Genomic DNA, 17604 nt, shown 5'->3' with positions numbered 1-17604 from the left:
TCTTTCTTTCTCTCTATTTGCTCTTCTCTCTCTCTAAATAAATAAATAAATAATTAAAAAAAAGAATGTTTTACATATAGGTTTATATGTTAAGGATGATAAGTTAATAGTAAATAGATTGTTCACTGCTTAGAGATACTTGCCAATAGCTATGCATGTTTGGTATTTTATGGTTTGTTCCTATTTCAGGAAAGTTTCACCTGTATATTCCTAAAGCACATATTTTGGGTTATATATTTCAAAAGGTTTTTGCTTAATAGTTTGGTTATTCCCAAGGTTCCATTTTTTTTCAATAGTACTTCAGACTGAGACATGCTCAGAACCCAAAACAGATCCTATACAGATACTCCTTTTGAGGCCTTGTTTTCTGACCATGAGAACAGGCATAAGAGCTCATTATTAAGGATGTAAATTTGTGGGCCCTGATAAGCAAAAGGAACATACTCCATGGTTAAACTGGACAAATGGCCTAACCCTCAAATAAACCTTTCTCAGGACTTCCCTACTTTCTGACCATGAAAACAGGTATAGTATCATATCTGGTAAGTGTTTAAATCATAGTTCCCAACCTTGTTTGGGGATCCACTGAACATAAAGTCATGGACCCTATGCTTACAATTTAGGGTTACATCCTGTTTTTATGAGTTTAATTCCATAGATCCTAAACATATTTGAAGAACTCTTGGTAAGAACATAAAGCCATGAACTTATAATTTAGGGTCTCATCCAGTAAATGTTTAATTTCATAGTTCCCAATCTTGTTTGTAGATCCATTGGTAGTTTGAATTTACATCCCTCAATAGACTCGAGAGTTTATTAAAGCTTGCAACTTGGATTTCCAACCACTTGGCTGGAGGAAGTGTCACTGTGGGTAGATCCTGGGGTCCAGCCCTAAGGTATAAATGGGGGTGGATCTGAATCCAGACTAAGGCATGAAGAGTGCTTGAACTCTGCCTGTATTTCCCAGAGTGTGCTTGCTTGTGCTGGTGGTAGCTTTTCTCTCTGTGTGGATTTGGAAAAGGATGTCTGTTTCTTTTGCAATTATGGAACTTCCTTTGTATCCATAAACCTGAAATAAATCCTTTCCTCACACAATCTCTGTCTGGTCTGGAGCTTCATTCCAGCAACGTGGAACTGACTATAACAGAAGTTAATACCAGGAGTGGGATGTTACTGCATGATGAATCTAACCATGTGGATATTGGTTTTTGGAACTTTTGTTTTGGAGGAATGAGCACTGATTTGATACTTAAAATTGAACTTCTGGTGTGGTAAACCAAAGTTTATAAACTATTCTGATGATTTTGAGAATGCTGAGTGCAGAGAGAACTGGATTTAGAGACTTTGCTTATGAAATTTCAAAGGGGATAGAAAGACTGAAGAGAACTTTGTTGGAACTGAGCTACTGGTATAAGGGCTGGCTGAATTCTTTTGTACATGCTCAGGTTGTTTGATAAAGGTTAAATTTGTAATGGACTGATGTGCTTGGCTAAAGATATGGACCTAAGAGATATAAGATTTAAAATTGGAAAAATTCATACAAGGTTAAAATTTACAGGCACAAAGACTGGTTTTAGGCTCCTGAAACTGTTATTGCCAAATACATTTGCAATCTTAAGGAAGATGACCCAACTACTTTGCATTCAAACAGTGTAAAGAAATGCTTTAGGAAAGATGAATGGTGGGAATCTTTGAAAGCAGATGACTGAAAGGAAGGAATATGGATCTGTAAACCTGAAATAAATACCTTTCTCCCACAAACTGTGTCTGGTTTGGAGGTTGGCCCCAGCAACATACAGCTGACTATGTCAGGGTCTCATCTGGTAAGAGTTTAATTCCATAGTTTCTGAAGTTGTTTGGGAACACGTTGGTAAGAACTTAAAGCTGTGGACCCCAAGATGAGGAAATACATGAGTGTCACTGGTGCTATGTGGCCCCACACCAGTAGACTCTGTGCTTTTCTCTGACCAGGGGAATTGGTACAGGAGATGAAGAGAGTTATCTCTTCATAACATAGCCAAAGCTCCACTAGAAACAGCTAGATAGAGTATATAGACTAGTATTTCTCTTTGTCACCATGTAGATGGAAAGTTACCTCCAAAGTTCCACAAAAGACCAACCACCCCTTGCTTATCTGTTAAAGCACTGGGAAAATTTAGACCACAAAGCTCACAAAAGAAACTAATTTTCTCTGTCAGAAAGATACTGGTCACAATATCCTCTAAAATGAAAAAAAGCCACCACAAGATAATGTTTATTTATTTATGTAAGTGAGAGAAAGAAACACACACACACACACATGCATATGTGTGTGTGTGTATAGAGAGAGATAGAGAGAGGAAGAGAGAAAGAGAGAGATAGAGAGAAAATGGGTATGCCAAGGACTCTAGCCACTGCAAATGACCTCCAGATGCATGGGCTGCCTTGTGTATTTGGCTTATGTGGGTACTTGGGAATTGAATCTGGGTTCTTAAGCTTTGCGGGCAAGTGCCTTGACTGCTAAGCCATTTCTTCAGCACCCCACCCAAGATAATTTTAAATACTATGTAATTCTCCAATCTGACCTTTTTCTTGAAAAAGTAAGATGGTTGAACGAAGAACAAGGCAAACCAAAAATCAGTAGACAGGAAGAAATAATAAAGATTAGGGCAGAAATTAATGAAATAGAAACAAACAAACAACGACAATAAAAAAAAAAATCCAAAGCATCAATAAAACCAAGAGTTGGTTCTTTGAAAGGATAAACAAGATTGATAAACCCTTAGCAAATCTGACCAAAAGAGAGATGTCAGAGACCATGACCTGACTGCCCTAGGACAAAAGAAGAACTAACAGTCTTCATATGGCCCCTAACCGCCCTAGGACAAAAGAAGAACTAACAGTCTTCATATGGCCCCTAACCGCCCTAGGACAAAAGAAGAACTAACAGTCTTCATATGGCCCCTAACCGCCCTAGGACAAAAGAAGAACTAACAGCCCTCATATGGCCCCTCCTTGAGGGCAAACAACAGCTCCGGAAAAATGTCACAAGACGTTCCATTCCAAGATGTTCCAGAAAGATTACGGTCAGGTGGCCCTACCTCCTTGTGCCCCCTGCTTGACCCCCCCTACCTGCTGGTTGATTATAAAAGAGCTAAAAAATCCAACATTAAACGAGACCTTGACAAAACCTCCGCTTGGTCTCCTTCTTTCCCACCCGTTCTTTCAGGTTGCAGCCCTCCTTGACCACCCCGTGTAACATTGGCCCTGTAGGTCGGGGGCAGAGAGAAGAGACACAAATTTATAAAATTAGAGATGAGAAAGGTAACATCACAACAGATACTAGAGAAATTCAAAAAATCATAGGGACATACTATAAAAGCATATACTCCACAAAGTATGAAAATATGAAAGAAATGGATGAGTTCCTTGATTTATATGACCTACCTAAACTGAATCAAGATGAGATTAATCACTTATATAGGCCTATAACAAGCATGGAGATCAGAGCAGTTATCAAAAATCTCCCAACTACAAAAAGCCCAAGTCAGATGGATTCACCGCTGAATTTTACCAGACATTCAGGGAAGAACTAACACCATTGCTTCTTAAGCTTTTCCATAAAATGGAAAAAGAAGGACTCCTTCCAAACTCCTTCTATGAAGCCAGCATCACCCTAATACCAAAATCAGGCAAAGATAGAACAACAACAACAAAAAAAATTACAGACCAATCTCCCTCATGAACATAGATGTAAAAATTCTCAACAAAATACTGGCAAACAGAATACAAGAATATATCAGAAAGATCATTCACCCTGACCAAGTAAGCTTTATTCTAGAGATGCAGGGATGGCTCAACATATGCAAATTGATAAATGTAATACATTATATAAATGGACTGAAGGAGAAAAATCACATGATCATCTCATTAGATGCAGAGAAAGGATTTGACAAAATCCAACATCCCTTCATGATAAAAGTCCTACAGAAATACTCAGGAGCCATAAATTGTTAGTAGAAAATTTTCAGTGCCAGGGATGGGATACCTTCCAGTGCGTTGTAGGCCAGGGAGGTCCCTGATGCCCCCAAAACATTACAGGCCATTGCTGAGGCCCTTGGTTTCCCACCAGGAACAGATGGTAAGACCATATTGCTGAAGACTCCACATACTTGGGCTACAAGGCCACTGAGAAATCCTGCTGGAACTGAGCTGATAACCTCCTCCATGTAGACCAGCTGACAGAAAGCTGGAAGTAGCCATTTTGCATGCAGTTCAATGGGAGAGAGAAATCACCAGTGAAGATACCCAACAGTGGACACTGCAAGCCTTATATTTGGCTAGCCAGGCCAAATGAGCCAATGAGTGGCACATCTGTCATGGTGGAAGCCAACTGCCCTCTAACTGGACTGGAGGCCCAGTCCATGGGAGGGAATACATCCCTGATACTGAAAACCTACCAAAGGGGTAGTCATGAGCCCTAAGGGGTATAACGTCTGCTGCTATCTGGCTAAACGTATATACGATGCTCACCAAACTGTCCAGTAACACTTCTCTTAATGTTCATACCCTTATATTAATGCTACTCTCACTTTTGGTAGAGAACCTTCTGTTTTCAAATGGCAGTGACGTTGGGATGACTCAGAAGGCATCATGGTGCTGGAAAGAAGTGACAGGAGTGCTCAGTACTGCAACATCTCTATCACACCTTCTAAGGCTCAGGGTCCATTGCAGAAGAGGTGGTGGAAAGAATGTGAAAGCCAAAGGAACGGTAGGACTCCTTAAAGGTGCTCCTCCAAGACACAAAATGACCTCACAGTGCCTGACACTACCTACACAAGACCATCAAAACAGGAGGAAGAAAGCCAGGGATGGTGGTGCACGCCTTTAATACCAGCACTCGGGAGGCAGGGGGGGGGAGGATTGCAGTGAGTTTGAGGCCACCCTGAGACTCCATGGTGAATTTCAGGTCAGCCTGGGCTACACTAAGACCCTACCTCAAAAAAACAAAACAAAACAAAAAACCAGGAGGAAAAGATGACATCAAAATAAAAGAAAGACTGATTGAGAGGGGGAGGAGATATGACGGAGAATGGAGTTTCAAAGGGGAAAGTGGCGGGGGGAGGGAGTACATTACCATGGGATATTGTTTACAATCCTGGAAGCTGTTAATAAAAAAAAAAAAAATAAGTAATTTTTTAAAAAAGTCCTACAGAGACTGGGAATAGAAGGAACATGTCTCAATATAAAAAAGGCTATTTATGACAAGCCTACAGCCAACATATTACTAAATGAGGAAATACTGGAAGCTTTTCCAGTAAAATCAGGAACAAGACAAGGGTTTCCACTGTCCCCACTTTTATTTAATATAGTTCTGGAAGTCTTAGCCATAGCAATAAAGCAAGCAATGCACACAAAAGGGATACAAATTGAAAGGCGGAGATCAAGTTATCATTATTTGCAGATGACATGATTCTATATATGAAGGACCCTAAAGACTCTACCAGCAAACTGAGAGCTGATAACCACCTATAGCCATGTAGCAGGATCCAAAATAAATACACAGAAATCAGTAGTCTTCCTATATACTAACAACAAACACACAGAGGATGAAATCAGAGAATCACTCTCATTCACAATTGCATCAAAGAAAATAAAGTACCTCAGAATAAACCTAACCAAGGAAGTAAAGGATCTCTACAATGAAAACTATAAAACACTCAAGCAAGAAATTGCAGAAGACACTAGGAAATGAAAAAACATCCCTTGTTCCTGGATTGGAAGAATCAATATTGTGAAAATGGCAATCTTACTAAAAGTAATCTACACATCTAATGCAATCCCCATCTAAGTTCCAGTGGTATTCTTCATGGAAATAGAAAAAAATATTCAAAAATTCATTTGTAATAAAAAAAAACCCTCAAATATCTAAAATAATACTGAGCAAAAAAATAAGGCTGGTGGAATCACCACACCTGATTTTAACCTATCCTATAGAGCCATAGTAACAAAAACAGCATGGTACTGGCACAAAAGCAGACATGTAGATCCATGGACGAGAATAGAGGACCCAGATGTATGTTCAGGTAGATACAGCCACCTGACTGGGCCCCTGAAACTAAGAGTAGGCATATCCTTAAGTCAGCTTTTATAGTCTCCAGTTTGTTAGAAATCAGAGAAGCTGGGTTCTTCTTATGTCTTGCCTGAAGGAGTTCCCTTGGCCCAATTTTGTTTTCATTAAAATCTGATCCTCAGAGAGAGTTCTTCTTTCCTAGAACTGAAATCTGACATTGCAGTTGGTAAAACTCAACTCCAGAACTTGGTGTCATGGCTATCATCTTCTTGAGCCAGGCCCTAACCCAGACCAATCAGCCTTTATTCTTGCACACTTGAGCCTGAAAATGAAGCCCACCACAATAAGGTTATAAGCAGACCCTTACAAGGGGTACAAGGTCTCTTTGTTGGCTCCTGAACTTCCAGGTTCCGATAAGCTCAGCTGGGCTGAGACAGGAGAAACCTCCTCCTACTTCCACATGGTCTCTCTACTCTTGCCCTCCACATGACAGGAGCTCTCTGTGCTTCCTTTTCTTTCTTCCCTTTCCCTGTGGTCTATGGATTTTAATTCTTTAAATTCATAAGACAATAATCTGTATACCCTAAATTTATTGGTACATTGGCATATTGGTGTATTTGCAAGGAACCCCCAAATTCCCATTTTATCATTTCTTCTATTTTACCTGCTCAATGAAACTGGTAGGATCAGGCAGAGACTCTCCCTAAATGTTTCTCTACCAGTCTGCTTTCAGCTTCATTTAGAAGAACTTGTATTGTTAGCTAATCTTATGAGCCTGATCTGTCTTTAAATCAACATACTTGCTAGATGACATTTTACATAAAGTTTCCTTAGCTTTCAAGACAAAAAATAGATTAACTGAATGCAAGAATAAGACATTTCCATCTGTATGAAGTTCTCCAATTCTATTTTTTAGCTCTAAATAACAGACAGGGATAATTGCTGTAGATCACATAGCAAGCTTTACCTTTAATCTGTGTTGAGTCTTTCAACATTTCACAGAGAGAAGATACAAACTTCCATTTAATTTTACTTTCTTGAGGTGCATCTAGAATTTATGTATTTGGGCTTTGTGTGCCCATGATCTTTTATATGTCTATTTTTGTATGTTTTGTCCAAAAATGTTACAACATTCAGTTCCAAATAAATATAACTTGTGGCTGCTTCAATTTTTTATTATTTTTATTTTTGCTTTTAATATATTTTTGGTGTACCAACTTAGAGTGTGAATGTGTATGAATGTGAATGTTTTGGTGCTCTACTAAAAAGGTCTTATAACTACATATACATAAATCTTAGAACCTTTTGCTTCTTAAAACCTGTAAAGCTGTTATTTTTAGATTTACTAAATGTTCATGAAACCTTATGTGCTAGTTATTTGGATGATATAATATTCATTGGAATCTTAAGATGGAGGTTTCATTGGACTATAGAGGTTAACATTGCATGCATAGATTTTGATAATTTTCTTCCAAAACAGCTTTTAAAGTTTTACTTCACCATTTTTTGATGGCCATAGGTAATAAAAATAAGACCTCAGTAGTATGCACTAAAGATCCTTTTATAGATTGATTACAATGAACTTCTTTTGGGGATTGGTGTACAAATATAAAAATTTTCATTTTAAGTGCTTATAGGGAGTCTTTAATTTCATTTTCACAGTGTTGAGTACAGAAGATGCAATCCAAAAAACAATTGCATTCAGAATCTGCATAGGCTTATTTGTGTGTCATGATGATAACTATGTTATTAAGTCTTAAACTTAAATTTCATAATTTTTGATGAATTTCAACTTACATGTAACATGAAGATTTTAAAAAATTATTTCCTATCTGTGTTCACCTCCTTCAGCACAATTTTTAAAGGTTTTTAAAATATTTTATCAATATTGAAAAAAAGTTCATTTCAAAGGCTCTGTTTTAAAGATTTTATTTTTATTTATTTATTTATTATTTATGAAAGAGGGGGAGGGAGAGAGAGAGAGAATGGGTATACCAGCACCTCTAGCTAGTGCAAACAAAATTCCATATGCATGTGTCACCATGTGCATCTGGCTTACATGGGTTCTGGGGTGTCAAACCTGAGTCCCTAGGCTTTGCAGGCTCTGACCAAAAAGCCTCCTGTGCTTTGCTTTTGAATGTGAAGGTCTCCTTGTCCCAGGCCTTCTCAGAAAGGGTTATATCCCAAGTCTTTAAACCAGGGCTTGTAATAGGCTTCCTTAGTTGGAAGCATCACAGGCTACTTTCCAGTCTAGAGTTTATGTTAATCTTAAGGAGGCAGCATACAATGTGGAGTTGCACCTACTTCCTACATGTTGGCCAGGCTTGAAGTGATTAAACTCTGAGAAAAAGAGAAATGGAACCAGCCAAGCTGGTGACTGCCTAACTGTGCTGCACATTCCCAGGAAAGAAAGGCAAGGCATTAAGGGTTCACTGGGTCTTTTAGGGGAGAGAAATCTCTAATAGATTGCCAGTAGGAGGGCACAGAGGGGGGGAAAAAAACAGGGAATTGCTGATTCCCTTGCTGGCAGGTAGCCCAAGTCCCCCAAGCTCCCCAGGCAGCCGCCCTACCCATAGTCTCAGCTTCAGGATAACACTGCACTTACTGTGTAGGAAAGGGGACCCAGGCCAGCATAGTTCCACTTGTCTTACTGCACAGGGGCAATCGCCCTGCTACCCCTGCCCATGTGGGTAGGCTCAGCATGCTGGTCCTCTGGAGCTCAGGCTCCATTTGCCCACCACAGGCGTGCTGCTGATACCCACTTGTGCAAGCTTAGCCTGCTCCCTTTGCCCATTTGCTCATGTACTTCTTGCTGCCACCCATTCACACGCCAGCCCAGGCCCACTTCCACCTCTCACTCTGCCTGTCCCCCTGCGCCAGCTCAGGTGCAAGCCCCTCCCTGTCTGCCACACCATTTGACAGCCATTGTCCTGTTTCTGGTGAGCTCAGACTGCTTCTATGGCCCATTGTTCCACCACGTGTGTGAGTTTATGCTGCTGCGGTGCTTGGTGCTTCAGTGTCCCTCTGACCACCAGTGCAGAAAGCTTGGGCACATCACTGCTTGAGAGCTCAGGCTGCTTTGGCATCCCACTTGGCATCTGCCTCAGGTGGTTTCAGATTCCCACTGTGCTTCAGCTCAGGCTGATCCACCCACTTATATGTTAGCCCAAGACCACACAGCCCTTCTGCTGGTCTGCCTTTGAGCCCATGCCAGCTTCCCTAGGAGGCACCACTTCTCTCACCCATCAAGACCACAGTTCTACTCACCCTGCCCATACACTGTGATGGGCAGACCACAGCACAAAAGAAATGACATGAAAAAATCACATGCAAGAAAATCCAGTTAGATCACCCAGTCCTACAATGAACATATCTAATCAAAATATAGAAGAGTCATCAGAACACCAAAATGAAGGTATGAGCAATACAACCCTGACCAAACTACTGGTAAACTTGCAGAAAAGAAACAAAGGATTGATAATTGTGTGGATGCTGCCATCACTAGAGTAGAACTAATACATAAGAACATGGAAGTAATTCAAAGAAAGTTAAGAGATATGAAGGAGAGAAAAAAAAAAAAAGACCTCAAAAATCAGCTGGCCATGCTAAAAGAAGACATAAAGAAATGCAAGGATGAATTCCAAGAAGCATCAAGAAAATCAGAAAATGAGGTGAAAAGGGAGCTTGACAGAGGGATGGAAACTATACGTAGAAAAATAGTAGAAAATGCAAACCTATTTAAACAAGTCCAAAACTCTGAAGAAGCTATAAAGAATAGAATCAGCCATGGAGAGGATAGAAACTCTGACCTGGAAAACAAGATGGAAGAAACAGTTTGAGAGTTCAAAAGTTTCAATAAGTTCAAATTTTTCTGTGAAGAGAACATGAGGGAATTGTGTGATGTCCTTAAATGTCCTAACATCTGAATCATGGGAATACCAGAAAGGGAAGAAATTCAGACCAAAGGCATGGAAAACTTATTTAACAAAATAATCAAAGAAAATTTTCCCACTCTGACAAAAGAAAGGACCATCAAGATACAAGAAGCTAACAGAACTCCAAACAGAATGGACCAAAGGAGAAACTCTCCAAGGCATATTGTCATTAAGACTCTAAACATTGACACCAAAGAGAAAATCCTAAAAGCAGCTAGGGAAAAGCAGCACATTGCTTTTAAAGGTAACCCAATCAGAATTACTTCAGGCTTTTCAATGGAAGCCCAGAAAGCCAGAAGGGCCTGGAATGACACACTGCAAAGTCTAAGAACCTACGGCTTCCAACTCAAACTACTCTACCCAGCATAAGTATCCCTCCTAATACATGGAAAAAGGAAAGCTTTCCATGGCAAAACTCAGATTTACAATTATATGAACACAAAACCAAATGTACAGAGAAAATTTCAGTAAATTTTCCACACAGAAGAATCAAATAATCATACTCAAATGCCTACAAGAAACAGATCACAATAACCAAACTCATAGAAGGCACAAAAAACTTCAAAGTCCATGAAAACACCAAACCACATATACCAACACAATATGGAAGGGTTCAAATCAAATCTCACAGTCATTACTCTAAATATTATGGCCTGAATTCACCCATCAAGAGATACAACCTGACAGGATGGATCAGAAAATTAGACCTCTCTTTTTTTGTCTTCAAGAAACCCACCTCACTACTAAAGACAGACACCTCCTCAGTGTGAAAAGGTGTAAAACATTATTCTAAGCAAACAGGAATAAGAAACAAGCAGGTGTAGCTATATTAATATCAGTTAAAATAGACTTCAAACAAAAAATAATCAAAAAAGACACAGAAGGCCATTTAGTACTTATGAAGGGAATGATCCATCAAGAGGATAATACAATCATAAATCTGTATGCACAAAACACAGGGGCACCACAGTTCATAAACCAAGCATACTTGACAATAAAACAGACATAACCACCAACACCATCATAGTTGGGGACTTCAATACACCATTATCAGTAATAGACAGATCATCCAAACAGAAACTCAACAGGGAAGTAAGAGAGCTCGACAAAACCATAGATCACTTAGACCTAACGGACATATACACAACATTCCATCCCACATCCACAGACTACACATTCTTGTCCGCAGCCAATGGAACATTCTCTAAAATAGATCATATACTGGGTCACAAAGCCTGCCTCCATATATTCAGGAAGATTGACATAATTCCCTGCGTGATATCAGATCACAATGCTACATTGCTAGAAAATAACAACAAAAGACCCAACAAGGATCCCATTGGCTCTTGGAAACTGAAGAACACACTTTGAAATAATAAATGGACAGTGGACAAAATAAAAAATGAAATTGTAAAATTTTTAGAAATGAATGATGATGAGAACACATTGTACCAAAACTTATGAGACAAAATGAAGGCAGTCTTCAGGGGAAAATTCATAGCACTGAGTGCTTTCATAACAAACACAACAAGATCCCAAGTCAATAACCTAACCACCCACCTAAAAGCCTTGGAAAAGCAAGAAAAATCCAAACCAAAAATATCCAGAAGGAAAGAAATAATTAAGATCAGAGCAGAAATCAATGAATCAGAAACTAAGAAAACAATTAAGAAAATAGAAAAAACAAAGAGTTGGTTCTTTGAAAAAATAGACAAGATTGACAAACCCCTGGCCAATTTGATCAAGCAAAAGAAAGAGATGCTTTAAATTAATAAAATTTGAAATGAAAACGGAGGGATCATAGCAGACATAAATGAAATTGGGAGAATCATTAGGACTTATTTCAAAGAGCTCTATTCCACAAAACTGGATAATCTGGAGGAGATGGATAAATTCCTGAAAACATACCATCTGTCAAAGCTAAACTCAGAGCAGATTAATCTTCTAAACAAACCTATCACACTAATTGAGATTGGAAAAACTAATAAAAAACCTCCCCGAAAAGAAGAGTCCAGGAACAGATAGATTCTCATAAAATCTTCATGGAAGAACTCAAACCAATCTTCCTCAAACTGTGCAACACAATTGGAGAACAGGAAAGCTATCCAACTCCTTCTATGAAGCTAGTATCACCTTAATTCCAAAGCCAGGCAGAGATGCTCAAGAAAAGAAAACTACCAGCCTATTTCCCTGATGAACTTAGATGCAAAGATCCTGAACAAAATCCTTGCAAATTGAATCTAACAACCCATCAAAAGCATTATCCACTTTGGTCAAGTGGGATTCATCCCAAGAGCGCAAGGGTGGTTCAACATACAGAAATTTGTCAATGTAATACTCCACATAAACAAGGTTAAACACAAAAACCACATAATAATTTAGATAGATGCAGAAAAGGTCTTTGACAAAATACAGCATCACTTCATGATCAAAACATTGGAAAGAATTGGCATGGTTGGTTTATATCTTAACATAATAAAGACAATATACAAAGCTCTGAAGGCCCAAATAATACTTAATGGAAAGAGACTGGAGGAATTCCCATTGAGATCAGGAACAAGTCAGGGTGATCCACTCTCACTTCTGCTTTTCAATATAGTACTGGAAGTCCTAGCTCAAGCAATAAGACAGGAGAAAGAAGTAAAAGAGATACAATTTGGAAAGGAAGAAGTTAAGTTAACTCTATTTGCTGATGACATGATTGTATACATAAGAGACCCAAGAGACTCCATCCCAAAACTCCTGAAGGTGATTAACTCCTAGAGCAAAGTAGCAGGATACAAAATCAATGCACAAAAATCAGTAGCCTTTCCATATGCAAATGACAAAAAGACAGAGAAAGAAATAAGGGTCATGGTCCCATTTTCAATAGCAAGAACAACAACAATACCTTGGAATAATGTTAACCAAGGAGGTGAAAGATCTATACAATGAAAACATAAAAACACTCAAAAAAGAAATTGAGGAGGATTTGAGAAACGGAATAACGTCCCTTGCTCCTGGATAGGCAGAATTAACTTTGTGAAGATGGCAATCCTACCAAAGGCAATATACAGATTTAATGCAATTCTAATTAAAATCCCAACATTGTTCTTCACAGGGATAGAAAAATGATCCCAAATTTCATATGGAAAGGCAGAAGGCCTCAGATATCCATGCATATACTCAACAAAAGAAATATCTCTGGAGGCATCACCATACCTGATCTAAAGGTATATTACAAAGCCATAGTAATAAAAACAGCATGATACTGGCATAAAAACAGGAGTATAGACCAATGGAATAGACTTGAGGACCCAGACTTTGGGTCAAGCAACTATAGGTACTTGATATTTGACAAAGGCCCTAACAATATAGGCTGGAAAAAAAGCATCTTCAACAAAAGGTATGGGCATAAAAACAGTAGTATAGACCAATGGAATAGAACTGAAGACCCAGACTTTGGGTCAAGCAACTACAGCTACTTGATATGTGACAAAGGCCCTAACAATATAGCTGGATAAAAAGATAGCATCTTCAACAAATGGTGCTGAACAAACTGGATAACCACATGCAGGAAATTGAAACTTGATCCACACATTTCACCATGCACTACACTCAAGTGCAAATGGATCAAAGACCTCAATATAAGACAAGAAACTCAGCAACTACTGGAAGAAAATAGAAAAAGAACTTTCCATGATATAGGAATGGTAAAAGACTTCTGAACAAAACTCTAGTAGCTCATGATCTTAAACAGTCCCTCAACCAATGGGATCACATGAAGCTGAAGAGTTTCTTTACAGACAAGCATACGATAAGCAAAGCCAATAGATTACTCACAAAATGGGAGAAAATATTTGCAGGTTATCCAATTGACAGAGGCCTCATCTCTAGAATCTATGAAGAACTCCAAAACCTAGCAAATAAAAAGTCAAACAGCCTACTCACAAAATGGAGCAAAGAGCTGGACAGGCAGTTCACAGAGGAAGAAATGCAAATGACAAACACACACTTAAGGAAATGTTCATCATCCCTAATCATCAAGGAATTGCAAATTAAAACAACTATATGAAATTTGACCTTGCCCCAGTAAGGATAGCAAACATCAAAAAATCACATGAAAATAAATGCTGGCGAGGATGTGGAGAATTAGGAACTCTCATCCCCTCTTGGTTTGAATGTAAAATGGTACAATCTCTTTGGAAAGCAATATGAAGACTCCTGAAAAAGCTGACTAAAATTGCCAACAAACCCAGTTATTCCCTTACTGGGCATGTACCCTAAAACCTTTAACCATAGTCCTGAGAGATATAGTCAACCATGTTTATAGCAGCTCAATTCGTAATTGCTAAGAGCTGGAATCAACCCAGATGTCCATCAGTAAAAGAATGGATAACTGAGATGTAGTATATCTACACAATGGAATTCTACACAGCAGTAAGAAAGAATGACACAGTGAAATTTGAGGAATAATGGTTGAAGCTGGAACAGATAATTCTCAGTGAACATACCCAGTCATAGAAAGAAAATCGCTGCATAGTCTCACTTATCTACAGCACCTAACCTAAATCTACCCAATATGCTGACATACTGTTGCAGTCCGGTTCGCATTGCTGGTAGAAATCACCCAACCAAGAGTAGCTTCTGGGAAAAAGAGATTTATTTTGGCTTATAGGCTTGAGGGGAAGCTTCACAATGGCAGGGGAAAATGCTGGCATGAGCAGAAGGTGGACATCACCCCTGGCCAACATAAGATGGACCACAGCAACAGTAGGGTGTGCCAAACACTGGCATGGGGAAACTGGCTATAAAGCCCATTAGCCTGCCCCCAACAATATACTCCCTCCAGGAGGGATTAATTCCCAAATATCCATCAGCTGGGGAGCTAGCATTCAGAACACCTAAGTTTATGGAGGGCACCTGAATCAAACCACCACACATACCCAGCAAGCATCTACAGGACTAGACAATAGGGTGGGTGGGGAGGGAAGGGAGGGCTAGGAAGGGGATGGGAGACACAAATCTAGACCCAAACAGCAATGGTACCATAAAATTCTACATCCTAAAAGGCAGACCAAATAGTTAAACCTTCGCTAGGGCCTTAGAGAGAACACCTGAGCCATAAGACACTGGAGAGAGTATGATGAAGACTGACCTTAATCTTCTACAGCTTCTCTCCCTCTCTGTCTCTTCTCTCTAACTTTTATATATTAGTAATCTTTTTCTTCCTTTTCTTAGTGGGCGCTGACCTATAACTCTTAGTACCAGCATATGGCTTTCATCCACAATGAGCTTATGATAGAGAGACCTACAAGGATTATCCCATTTGTCTGGTGCTAACTTTACTCTCTGTGGGAGAAGCTGCTTCTCTTTTTCAGATAGACATAGATCCTAAGGAGAGAATCATCCCATCATACCTCAAAGGGGCCCAAGCTGAAACTAAGAACAATGGGTGAAACCAGGAAGGGTGCTGTTCTCTTGGTGAAATGGGCACCAGCACAAGAGTGAAGGAGATCAACACAGAGAACAATCAACTCCTACTAAATCAAATAGATATCCAGAGACCCAGAGGCCCCCAACACCATCACTGAAGCAGACTAAAAATGAACCCAACATGGCTAGGGAAATCTTGCTGAAGAGAGGGTGGAATGAATGTCAGAGCCACATGTTGGGTCATGATATGCAGAGATATTTCTCCTACCCATAACTGTGGGCTAAGTCCACAATACATGCCCCATATAACTCAACAAGGAGGGGCCAGGAGGATGGGGTAGTACATGGATGAGCCTAATAATGGTAACAACTTGACTGTATTCACTGAGTACAAAGCTATTTAATAAATAAAAAAAGAATGTAAGAGCCAAATAAAAAAAAAGAAAGAAGGAAATAACTGGCCTGAGTTTCAAGTTGACTTGCCTCAAGACAAAAAATATTTGCCTTAGTTACTCCTAATAAAAGATTTCTAAGTCTTAAAAAAAAAAAAAATTTAAAAAAAGCATTAACCAGTCTCAATTTTTCCTGCTCAAGCTCTTATGGCTTTTGCTCTTGCCTTCTCATGAAGCCAAAGTTGTATGGGCCAGAAGCTAGTTCAGAAGTACATGGTGTGTACAGTAGGCCAATTGCTAAATAGGTGGTTGGGGCTATCAGTTCCCAAGTGGTCTCCCATAACCACTCAGCCTACTATGGAGTGGTCAAATCAGATCATAGTGCAGATCAGATCCCATCACTTCACTTCTTCAAAGGCTTCTTGAAATTAAAATTAAAATAAATTAAAATTAAAATGGCTTCTTGAAACTGTAAACCCTTAAAAGTGTGGCTTATAAGGTTCCTGTGATCTGGTCTCTATGTGTCTTTCTAATCTCATCCTACCCACATCCTTCCTGTCATCCCTGTATCTCACATAAAGCTGTATTCTGTTGAATGACTCCTGAATATCGGAACTCTTTAACATTACTAAGTTGGGTAGTCACCACTGCTGCTCCCATGGCCTGCACACTTTCAGAGAACTTGGCCATGCCTCCCACATATGCTGGATCTTGGCAAATTTGCCAGGGATATCGTCACCAAGGGCTATGGATTTTGCCCAATAAAACTTAATTTGAAAACGAAGTTGGAGAATGGACTGGAATATGCCAGCTCAGGCTCAGCTAACACAGAGACCTCTAAAGTAAATGGCAGCCTGAACACCAAGTACCAGTGGACTGAGTACAGCCTGACATTTATGAAAAATGGAACACCTATAACACTCTGGGCACTGAGGTCACTATGGAAGACCAGCTTGCACCTGGACTGAAGCAGACTTGATTCATCTTTTTCACCTAACACGGAGGTGGGGGGCAGCGTGGAGTGCTAAAATCAAGACAGGGTACAAGAGAGTGTATCAATGTGGGCTGCAGTGTGAACTTTGACATTGGCCTGAGGCCAAGGGCTGGCTGGCTGGCTGGCTACCAGATGGATTTTGAGACTACCAAGTCCTGAGTGACAATGAGTAACTTTGCAGTTGGCTACAAGATGGATGAATTCCGGCTGCACACTAAGGAAGGACTGGACAGAGTTTGGCAGCTCCATTCACCAGAAGGTGAACAAGAAGTTGCAGACAGCAGGAAACAGAAACACTCGCTTTGGAATAGCAGCCAAGTATCAGGCTGACCTTAAGGCCTGCTTCTTGGCCAGACTGAACAACTCCAGCTGACTGGCTTAGGGGATACTCAGTCCTTAAAGCCAGCTGACGCTGTCAGCCCTGCTAGATGGCAAGAATGCCAGCACTGGTGGTTACAACTTGGTCTAGGACTGGAATTTCGAGCACAAATACATATAGCACAATTTTAATTTTCAACTTATTTGCAGCATGGCTACCTTCAGAATTCAGTGTACCTTTTTATATTGTATGTCTGGGATATAAGACCTCTGGTTTAAAGGTGATTCAACTTTGAAGGGTTAACATATCAGAGGTACAGGAGAAACCTGATTGCAAAAAAGACCCTTTCAGATGTAGGCACTGAGGAACTTTGTGGCCCCTCAAGAGATGCCAGGTTTCTCATTTAATCTAGGAATGGTTTTAAGTGGAAACTGATACTGTGTGGACACCTTGTAAATCTGTACTGAGTTAATGAGTAACATTGTGACTTCCTGAGC

General features: G+C 39.7%; 1 pseudogene; it reads left to right on the top strand.

The window, feature by feature from the left end:
• The first annotated feature begins 16389 nt into the window (after positions 1-16389).
• LOC101601284 lies at positions 16390-17298 on the top strand (annotated as a pseudogene).
• Positions 17299-17604: the final 306 nt, after the last annotated feature.

Source organism: Jaculus jaculus, chromosome 9 (genome assembly GCF_020740685.1).
Source record: "Jaculus jaculus isolate mJacJac1 chromosome 9, mJacJac1.mat.Y.cur, whole genome shotgun sequence".
Lineage (NCBI taxonomy): Eukaryota > Metazoa > Chordata > Mammalia > Rodentia > Dipodidae > Jaculus > Jaculus jaculus.
This window is presented reverse-complemented; position numbering and strand designations above follow the sequence as displayed.